Source organism: Camponotus vicinus, unplaced genomic scaffold (genome assembly GCF_025532165.1).
Source record: "Camponotus vicinus isolate PSW18456_S1 unplaced genomic scaffold, iyCamVici1.0 SCAF_9, whole genome shotgun sequence".
Lineage (NCBI taxonomy): Eukaryota > Metazoa > Arthropoda > Insecta > Hymenoptera > Formicidae > Camponotus > Camponotus vicinus.
In genome coordinates this window covers 4,572,448-4,583,788 of record NW_028141981.1, presented here as the reverse complement: position 1 = coordinate 4,583,788, position 11,341 = coordinate 4,572,448, and positions in this window count along the sequence as shown.

Sequence of the window (11,341 nt, the reverse complement as noted above, 5' to 3'; positions counted from 1 at the left end):
TTGACAGTTCAGCGCGTTTTAAAATGAGAGTTGTCGCGTTATGTAGTGTAACCATAAAGATTTCTGCAGTTATGCGAGGCATTAATTATCGCGAAGATTGATTGAACACGTCAACTATCAAAGACGACGACGGCAGTGATGGCCGACCGTACAGATGAATCCGGAGTGGTTGATGTATCCCTTTCACATTTAGATATTAGAAACGAAATATCGATCGTTAAAGTTAAAAGGCGTTTATTTATTTCACAGTTCAAGGCATGTCAAAATTCCTCGATAGCGCAGTACAGAGATTTATTTAATTAGATATGCTCTTAAGTGCCTCATAAAAACCTGCTTTCCTTAACGATTGATCCGCGACGAATTTTTTTTTTTATATTTTATAGACACTATAACTTATATATAACTATAATCAACTGTGTCTCTCTCTTTCTTATCATAGCGTGGAGAATAAAAAAGACGAGTTTTTTAATTTTAGAGAAATTATCTTCGAATTTTCACGACTGCATAAAATCCCTGACTCACGCTTATCGTGATCGCTGTTAAATAAAATAAACACAATCTCACGTACACATGAGAGATGAATAACTTCAGCGCGATGCTCAATGAGCAATGAAAGTTCAATCACAGTTAATTACAGGTGATCTTGAGAACGAGATGTTTCTTCCTGCGCTCGCAGATCATCCATTGGTAAGTGACGGCAATGACGGATTCGCGTTACGACCTCGTGGATCTTTAATTACCGTGCGCGATATTAGTTATCGCGAGACATGAATCATTGCTATCAATGAAATAGAACGGGCCGTGCACTTAACGATTGTTGAAAAATCGTAAGAATGTTAATAACTTCTTGCTATTACTTAACCGCGCGCCTTATAAAGGCGAAATTAGTTCCTAATCGAAAGTGTTTGTTAATCATACGCGCGATCCTCAACGTCAAGACTTGAACGTTAGATTAATTAGCTATGATAGGCACGACTTTGCGTAATGTTAGAATGCTTTTCTCAAGCGTCAAAGAGAACTAGACGATCTAATCTATATCTGTATTTTAAATCAAATAAAAAAAATAAAACATAATTTTTATAACTTGTTCAAAGAGTATATAATGAGAACAAAAATCTATTAATTGATAAAGAAAGTTTATATATTTAAATGAAAAAACTAAGAGAAAAAAAATCTTATCTATAAACGTACTGACAAAAATTTACTATTTTTCTAGTTTAACAAATGATTATAAATAATTATAGATATAATATATTAGTTTAGAAGATGTATATTGGTTTCGATATCCATATATTTTTGCTAAATGTTTTATATTAAATTCACCTTTATTTCAAAAATGAATTATGGTTGTATAAGAAAGATAAAAAAGGCGAAAAAATCTATTATTCAATTCTTTCGACTCTTTTTTTCTTTTCTTATTATTATTCTTATTATTTTTATTATACTTTTTTATCTAGTTTCTCTTATTCTCAATAAAAAGCTAATCATTTTTCGCGAATGTATCGAATATTCTGTCAAAAAAATAGATTTCCTTTTTACAAGCATATTAACAAAACATGGCGTATCACGTTTATATTTTAAAAGAATGTAACGGTGAAAGAATAGATTTAATTGAAGAATATTATACCTAATTATACGTCAAAAAATTTAATGTTTTTTATAACGAGTATTTATCACGACAACCGTTCTGTTGACACTTACGCGGCGAGAATCAAGAAAGTAGCAGCGCAAGCTATATGTCGTCGTATTATTCTTTCGACACATAATCGGGAGAAGTATCAAAAAATTAGACTATATTCGTTATAATTATTTATATATATAAAAATTATCAGTATGTGCGATTAATTAATAATAGCGATAAGACTACTGTTTATCTCACGGCGGCAATTATCAAAATATATATATTTCGTATAATATACATATTTATTTAAAATACGAATTGAATTAAATAGGAATTATATAAATTATTTTATTACGATAATTACTGCGGAAATATTATATCTGTAAATGTTTAAAATCGAATATATTTTATATCTCAAGATATAAATTTTTTGCCTATCTAAATATGATATGCCATATATGATCGTTATATTAAAGGAGAGAATAATATATAAATCGTCAAATCTCTCGAGTAATTGTAACAAAGAAAAATATGTGATATCTCAATTAATTAATAATAATAATAAGTATATCTCACAAAATTTAAATTTGCATACTTTACATAATTTATTCAATCAAGGTCTATCATACGAGTCAAAAAAATGACGACATATTTTCATATATATTACATTCTGTAAAATTTAATTCTAACTCATAAAGATATTCTTTATTTATAATATAAAATAGTATATAATATATAATAGTTATAATTAATTATAATATAGTATGCAAATTAAATAAGTGTAATAATAATCCAAAATAATAAAAGCACATATTACTTATTAACAACAAATATAAATTAATAACATATAATGCATATTTTTTAATCTGTTATCGTTGTTTCATAAAATATATTCCTGATACATTTTTTAGAGATATAGAATTTTGCAAATCACTTGTTATTTTCTCTAGAGAATTGTTTTGATTTATATACGAACAATAAATATTGATGCACTTATTTCGTTATCGCGCAAGTAATGAAATCTTAATTGAAGCAAAAACGCAGCGGCAAAGTAATGCGTGTTCTTCGTGGGAAAGGATGGCAAAAGAATCTTAACGGACGCGGATTATATCTGAAGAAGGACGTTGTTAGTAACAATTAAATCGCGTACGCACGGATGTGGTTTATAACCGAATATTGTCGGACTTTATAGATCCTGAGAGTATATAGTCTCCGCGAGATCTCTTGTAGAAAATGCCCCTTGGGCGCTGTTGACTCGTTCACGCAATTACTCCAATAATAATCGCACAATAATTGCTCTTAAGAATCTCGTGGCTTAATCTGACAGTGACCGGTGTGCACTTGCGAGATACAGCTACGATAATTTAGTTTGCGTTTCGCCATACAGCTACTATACAAACTAGATCGTTTTCGATATTTTTTAATTTTTATTGCGAAGTGACGTACGATTTTGTATACTCGTTCTTCTATCGATCACTATCTTTCACGATTATTATCAATATTATCTATTATTATCAATACTAATCACAAAAATACTTATTACAAAATATACACGATAAACGACATTGCTGAATCATATAGATAAAAAAAAGAGTGTATATAAGCTCTTTTGCTTTTATTTTAAATATAAGTGTCATAAAAATATAAATATTAATAGTAAGATATAGATAAATTAATATGAATGCATTTGTTTGTTTAATGTATCTCTTGATTTAAAATTTAGGCACAACTGCTTACTTTCTCCTTAAACATAAAATAAAAAAGGCACAGATACGGAGTCACAAATACAGAGATATTGTTTTTTGTTGAATTTCACATTTATCATGAAAATTAAATATGAAAGAATATATATATAATAATATATCCACAAATATATATAAAACATTACGTTAGCAATCTTACTTGTACGTAGCTATATGGCGATGCCTGCGCGTTTTACATAGATAATATGACAAAAACTTGTATGCGGTATAGGCAGCAATATTTTCGCACTTGTCACGTCGAAAGATCGTAAAAGCTGAAATTATCTACGCCTGGCGCGGGCAACCGCAGAACAATACAACCGCAATGTATTGCTCTTCAGCCAGCCAGGGTTATTTCGTTACAAGTCACTCGTATTCTTTCCTGCAGACGCAATTTGAATCTGATTATTTGCAAGAGCAGATTTATATACTGCGTCAATGCAATAAACGTAAATAGGAGCGTTTTATCGATTTAACTTTACGAAAACAATTTTCTATTGACGTATAATAATATGATTACGAAATAATTTTCGATGAATTGTTATAAATTAAAGTTACGTATTATCATGCTCTTTTTCTCTATTCTCTATTTTTTTTCTTTTTTTTCTATATTGAAGGTTTTACTCTTATCTTTGTATTTTTTTTAAGTCTATTAAAAATATTATCAAATATTATCGAATAATTAATATAAATATATTTCTTAATAATTATATAAAATTTTTATGAATGAAAATTTATAATAAATTTTGTGTAAAAAATTCATTTTTCAACAGCAACAAGCACCAAAAATACAAAACGAGATTCCAATTTATTTAATCAACATGTTGACTTCAAGATTCTTTTCGGCATTACATACAAAATAATGTCATTAATTCAAAATTTAATTGTCTCTGCGTAGTAATTATTTAAATCAATTTAAACCAATTTTACATATGCCGTTTAGAAATCAATTATTTTGATATAATAATTACTTGAAATGACTTTATGTTTCAATTTTTAATCAAAAATTTAATCAAATTTTTATTAAAAAAGGAATTTTAAAAAGTATTAAAAAATAATTTTTTAAAGTAGATTTTTTTAATTATTAAATGAGGAACTAAATATAGTTTTGCACAGCTTTATTAGCACATTTTTTCAAAAAAATTAATAATTTAACTTTAATAAATTACATAAATTACATTACGAATTATTTACATAAACAATGTATTTGTTTATTCACATAAACAAATATAGTAGACAGAAGAAAAGATGAAAAAAGATAGAAAAGAAGATGAAAAAAAACGTTATACATGCGAAACTTATAACATTCATCGAAGATACTTAAAAAAATTTAAATCAGTCATCGTTTGTGTCAACAAAACAAAACTCTAGAGTTATATTATTGAATACAAACAACTACTACTATATCCTTAATAGAAAAGAGCCATAATTTCTGATAATTTAATTAACAAATTTTTAAAAGAAACATAAATTGTGCTTACTTCATATACTTCTGCACGGTAAGCAAAGAATATAAAGATTATAAATAACAAAATTCCTTAATACATAATATATATTATGCTAATAAAATATCTCATATTTAATAATATATAGTATAATAATGTGCTTTATTTACTTTTTTAAGAAATTTGTGTTTCCACAATCAAGTACAAGCAAGCATTTATTAAATCAATAAAACTGTAATAATTACAATATTTCTTTCTAAGGCGAAATTAAGTTCAATTATTCTAATAATAATAAATGTTATCAAGATATCTACTCTGTCTCAATTTCTTTTTGTTTGCTATCAATAAATGTGTTTTTCAATCTCATCGAGCTATTTTAATATATTTTAACGTATTTCTATAGATTTTAATAGCAGAAATCAATTATTAGATAATTATTAATAGTTAAATAATTATATTATAATTATTTAATTTTAATAACATATATGCAAACCTCAAAAAAATTATTTAATCGAAATAAATTAACTTTTTTTACTATTAAATTTCAACTTATTTTTACGTAATTATTAATCACAAATTTCAAGCGATCATGTATATATTTTAGATAACTGCAAATGGAGCGTGTGCAAATGTGCATTTACTTTATTTCTATTACCTGTCCCTATTGTAAATCTGTATCAAGAAACACTGTAGTGTAAGTTATTCGTATAATTGCCAACGAATTATATAAAAGTTATGATTAAATAAATAAATTTTTATTAAAATTGACAGAAATATATGTGTGTGTGATTATCCGTTTTATATATTATCTGGTTTATATATTTTTAGGCATTATCCGAATCAACATCTTCTACATATGAAATGCGAAATCTGTTGTTTAAGTCTTCGAATTACGGCATCGTCAAATGAAGAAGAAGCTTTAATACAGTTCAGAAGAACTGTTACGCAACTTTTAGATTGTACATGAAAGAAAAAATGAAAAGAAACACAATGCATGGAAATATTTCATTTTCAAAAAAAATTAATTTGTTTTAGAGTTTATATTGAAATATATGATGGATTGTACTTCAAATATATTATATATATGTATATATAATTTATTTATATTTTATAATGTGCATATATATTTGCATTTTATAATGTGCATATGCAATATTTTTAACATAAGTGCGTCACACTTTTTAACTTGTATGACTAATTAATAGCATATTTTTAAACAAACAATCTTTCCCAATTGGCATGGAACAATTACAGAACATTCTACAACTTTCCTGAAAATATTGGGATATTTTAGGAATATATTTGAAAATATCTGGTATTTTTCTATGCCAATTGTGGATTATATGTACTCATTTTGAGAGCTAGAAAGAAGAATATGATTTTCTAATCATGTGTAAGTTTTATTTCCACTTCATTTTAGTTTGAGATCAGCGAACGCGATTGATTCTGTGTATGCAGAAATTGATTCTCGAATGACTATATTGGAATACAATTGTATACTATATTTAATGCGACGATTTGCGACGGACACTTTTGCGAGAACTTCTCGTGCAAGATTGACTTTGTAACGATAACAATCCCGAGAAATAGATGATTCAATTGCGACTTTTCATTTTCACCGCGACATGATTAATTTGCGATTCGAAAAAACAATGCTGTAATTTTTGAAATATCGAAATGAGCCAATTCTAAATTTGAAAATAAATACAAAAAGTGCAACAGCATAAATCAAATAGTGCTATTATTTAACATAGAAGTTAAATTTGAAAAATTGTAAATATTGTGATACCAAACAAATTAATTACTATACTATTGTGATCGTGTGTAATTAATTACTGAACGACAATATATACCTGCACTACCTGCACTATAATCGTGCAGCATTGCATTATGCTTCTATAAAAAAATATATTAAATATAGTTTTGCACAAAATAAATAAAATAAAAAAATAAATATAAAATAAATAAAAAAATAAATATATGTTTTTAAATGTAGATTTTTAATTATTAAACAGGAATTTAAACAAGGAATTTAATATAGTTTTGATCTCTATTAGCATGTTTTTTCTTCAAAAAAATTAATAATTTAATTTTAATATAAATTGTACAATTATATTAAAGAATTATTTACATTAATTATGTAATATCTTTAATAAAATTTAAAAAATAAAAGTAAATTAAACAAATATAGAAGACAGGAAAGAAGAAAAGATGAAAAAAAGAATACATGCGAAACTTATCATAACACTCGTCGAAGATAGTTAAAAAACTTAAATTAGTCATCGTTTGTGTCAGCAAAACAAAACTCTAGAGTTATATTATTAGAAACAAACAATCACTACTGTAGTCCTTAATAGAAAAGAGTTACAATTTCGGATAATATAATCAATAAATTTTTAAACGAAACATAGATTGTGTGTGCTTACTTCATATACTTCTACACGGTAAGCAAAGAATATTATAAATAACAAAATTCTTTAACTTACATAATATATATTATGCTATTGTGCTATAAAATATCTCATATTTAATAATATATAGTACAATGATAAGCTTTAATTACTTTTCTAAGAAATTTGTGTTTCCAATCAAGTACAAGTAAGCATTTATTGAATCAATAAAACTGTAATTACAATATTTCTTTCTAAGGCGAAATTAAGTTCAATTATTCTAATAATAATAAATGTTATCAAGATATCTACTCTGTCTTAATTTCTTTTTGTTTGCTATCGATAAATGTGTATTTCAATCTCATCGAGCTATTATAATATATTTTAACGTACTTCTACAGATTTTAATAGGAGAAATTGATTGTTAGATAATTATTAATAGCTAAATAATTAAATTATAATTATTTATAGTAATTATTTAATTTTATTAACATATATCCAAACGTCAAAAAATTATTTAATCGCAATAAATTAACTTTTTTTACTATTAAATTAAAACTTATTTTTGAGTAATTAATAATCATAAATTTCAAGCGATCATCTATATATATTTTAGATAACTGTGCAAATGGAGTATCTGCAAATGTACTCTATTAATATTAAATGCCCCTATTGTGTAAATTTGAACGGATCAATACTGTAGTGTAAGTTATTCGTATAATTGCCAATGAATTAAATAAAAGTTATGATTAAATAAATAAATTTTTATTAAATTCGACAGAAATATGTGATCGATTTTGTATATTATCTGGTTCATATATTTTTAGACATTATCCGTATATAGATCTCCTAAGTATGAAATGCAAAATCTGTTATTTAAGTCTTCAAATTGAGGCATCGTCAAATAAAGCTGAAGCTTTAATACAGCTCAGAAGAACTGTAGAGAAACTTTTAGATTGTACAAAGTAGAAGAAATTGAAAGAAACACATTGCATAGAAAAGTTTCATTTCCAAAAAAATTTAATTTGTTTTAGAATTTATATTGAAATATATGATGAATTGTATTTCAAATATATTATATATATGTATATATAATTTATTTATATATGTTTGCATTTTATAATGTGTATACGTTGACAATATTTTTAACATAAGTGCGTCATACCTTTTAACTTGTATGATTAATTAATAGCATATTTTTAAACAAGCAGTTTATCCCAATTGGCATGGGACAATCGCAGAACATACATGCGAAACTTATCATAACATTCGGAGATAGTTAAAAAAATTTAAATCAGTCATCGTTTGTGTGAGCAAAACAAAGCTCTACAGTTATATTATTGGAAACAAATAGTCACTGCTATAGTCCTTAATAGAAAAGAGCTACAATTTCGAAAAAAATTTGTTTCCCCAATCCGGAGAGTAAGCATTTATTGAAACAATAAAACTGTAATATTTAAATTAATTATTCGATATTTCTTTCTAAGGTAAAATAAATTCATTTATTCTAATAATAATAGATTTTATCGCGCGAGATACATCTTTTCGATCTCAATTTTTTTGTTTATTATAAAAAAATGTGTTTTTCAATCTCATCGAGTTATTACAATATTTTAATACTTTTATAGATATGTAGGAGAGATTCGAGATCAATATTTAATACACTATAGTAGCAGAGATTAATTGTTACATAATTATTAACTGTTAAACAATTATATGTCACATAATTATATTTTATTAAGGTAGATATGTGCAAGCAACAGAAAAATTTAACCACAGTAAATTAACTTTATTTGCTATTAAATTTCAACTTATTTTCGTGTAATTAATAATCACAAATTTTAAGCGATCATGTATATATATTTTAGATCCTGTGCAAATAGACTGCGACATGAAAAAATATTACGTTTTATTTATTGAGTGTCCCTATTGTAGATATAAATCAGACAAGAATGTAACGTAAGTTGTCCGTATAATTGCCAACGAAATATATAAGAGTTATGGTTAAATAAATTGTTACTAATAAAATCGACAGAAATACATTCTATCCGTATTTGTATATTATTTGGTTCATACATTTTCAGACATTATTTCTTTGAAGATAAACCAGATCAATCTTTCCTACATATGGATTGCGATATTTGTCTCTTAAGTCTTAAAATAATGGCATCGTCAAAGGCAGCAGAAGCTCAATTACAGCTCGAAAGAACTATAGATAAACTTTTAGAGTGTACAAAACGGAAGAAAAAATGAAAAAACACAATACGTGGAAAGTTTTCATTTCCAAGAAAATTTAATTTGTTTTAAAATTTATATTAAAATATATTATAGCTTGTACTTCAAATATATTATATATATATACAAATATATATATTTGTTATATATTTATATAATACATATTTTATACACACACACACACACACACACACATATACATATACAGGGTATCCCATTTTAATGTCCCACCCCAAATAACTTTCTTATTTTTAATTTTAGAAAAAGATGTTTCAGACAAAAGTTGTATGGTTTCAAGGGGGACATAAGGTGGTGTCATTAGTTTGACCTTGAATAGTTGCTTCAAGGTCACGTGAAGGTCACCGTCAATTTTTTAAACGGAACCTCCTATTTTTTATTGCATATTCTTGTAGCTTATCTCGAGGGCTTTCCAAAACACTATAATAAAATATTTTTCCCTCAAGTACTTTTTGAGTTATAAGGCTTGAAATCATTTGTTAATTTTACATAAATCGTAAAATATCTTGTAAAATATTCATTTTTCCATTATCTTACCTTAATACTTTTATGTACAACATAATGAGAGGAATCAATTGGTGTAAAAAAAACATAGTTATTTTTAAGAAAAAATATGTAATTGTTAATTGCAAATTACATATTTTTTCTTCGAAACAACTATGTGTTTCCTTTACACCAATTGATTCCTCTCATTATTTTGTACATAAAAGTATTAAGATAAGATAATCGAAAAATGAATATTTTACAAGATATTTTACGATTTATGTAAAATTAACAAATGATTTCAAGCCTTATAACTCAAAAAGTACTTGAGGGAAAAATATTTTATTATAGTGTTTTGGAAAGCCCTCGAGATAAGCTACAAGAATATGCAATAAAAAATAGGAGGTTCCGTTTAAAAAATTGACGGTGACCTTCACGTGACCTTGAAGCAACTATTCAAGGTCAAACTAATGACACCACCTTATGTCCCCCTTGAAACCATACAACTTTTGTCTGAAACATCTTTTTCTAAAATTAAAAATAAGAAAGTTATTTGGGGTGGGACATTAAAATGGGACACCCTGTATAATGTATTTATATATTTGTATTTTATAATTTGTATTTTTATGTATATTCGTTGACAATATTTTTAACATAGACGCGTCATGCTTTTTAACTTGTGTGACTAATTAATAGGATATTTTTAAACATGCAATCTTCTCTAATTGGGACAATCACAGAACCTGTAGCATTTTTGAAGGTATTGAGATATTTCATATATTAAAATATTCCTGACATTTTCCAATGCCAATTGGATTATATGTACTTACTTTGAGAGCTGAAGAAAATACAAAGAAGAATATGATTTCCCAATCGTGGAAGTTTCATTTCCATTCTACTTCAGTGAAGAATGAGATAAGCGGAGGTGATTCCGTGCAGAAATTGATTCTCGATTCTGAATAACTAAATTGATTATATAACTATATATATGTATAATGTTATATGACGATTTGCGACGAACACTTTTGCGATAACTTCTTGTGCAAGATTCACTTTGCAACAATAACAATCCCGAAAAATAGATGATTTAATTGTAACTTCTCATCTTCACCATGACGCGATTAACTTATTCGAAAAGCAATATTGCAATTTTTGAAGTATCGACATGTGAGCCAATCGTAGTATCTAGATTCGAAAATAAGTGCAAAAAGTGCAACTATATAAATCAAATAGCGTTATTATTTAACATAAAAGTCAAATTCGAAAAATTGTAGGGTATTATAAGTATAAATACTATGATTCTGAACAAATTAATTACTATGATACTATAATCGACATAATTAATTATTAAACGACAATATATACCTGCACCATTTGCACTATAATCGTGCACTATTGCATATTCTA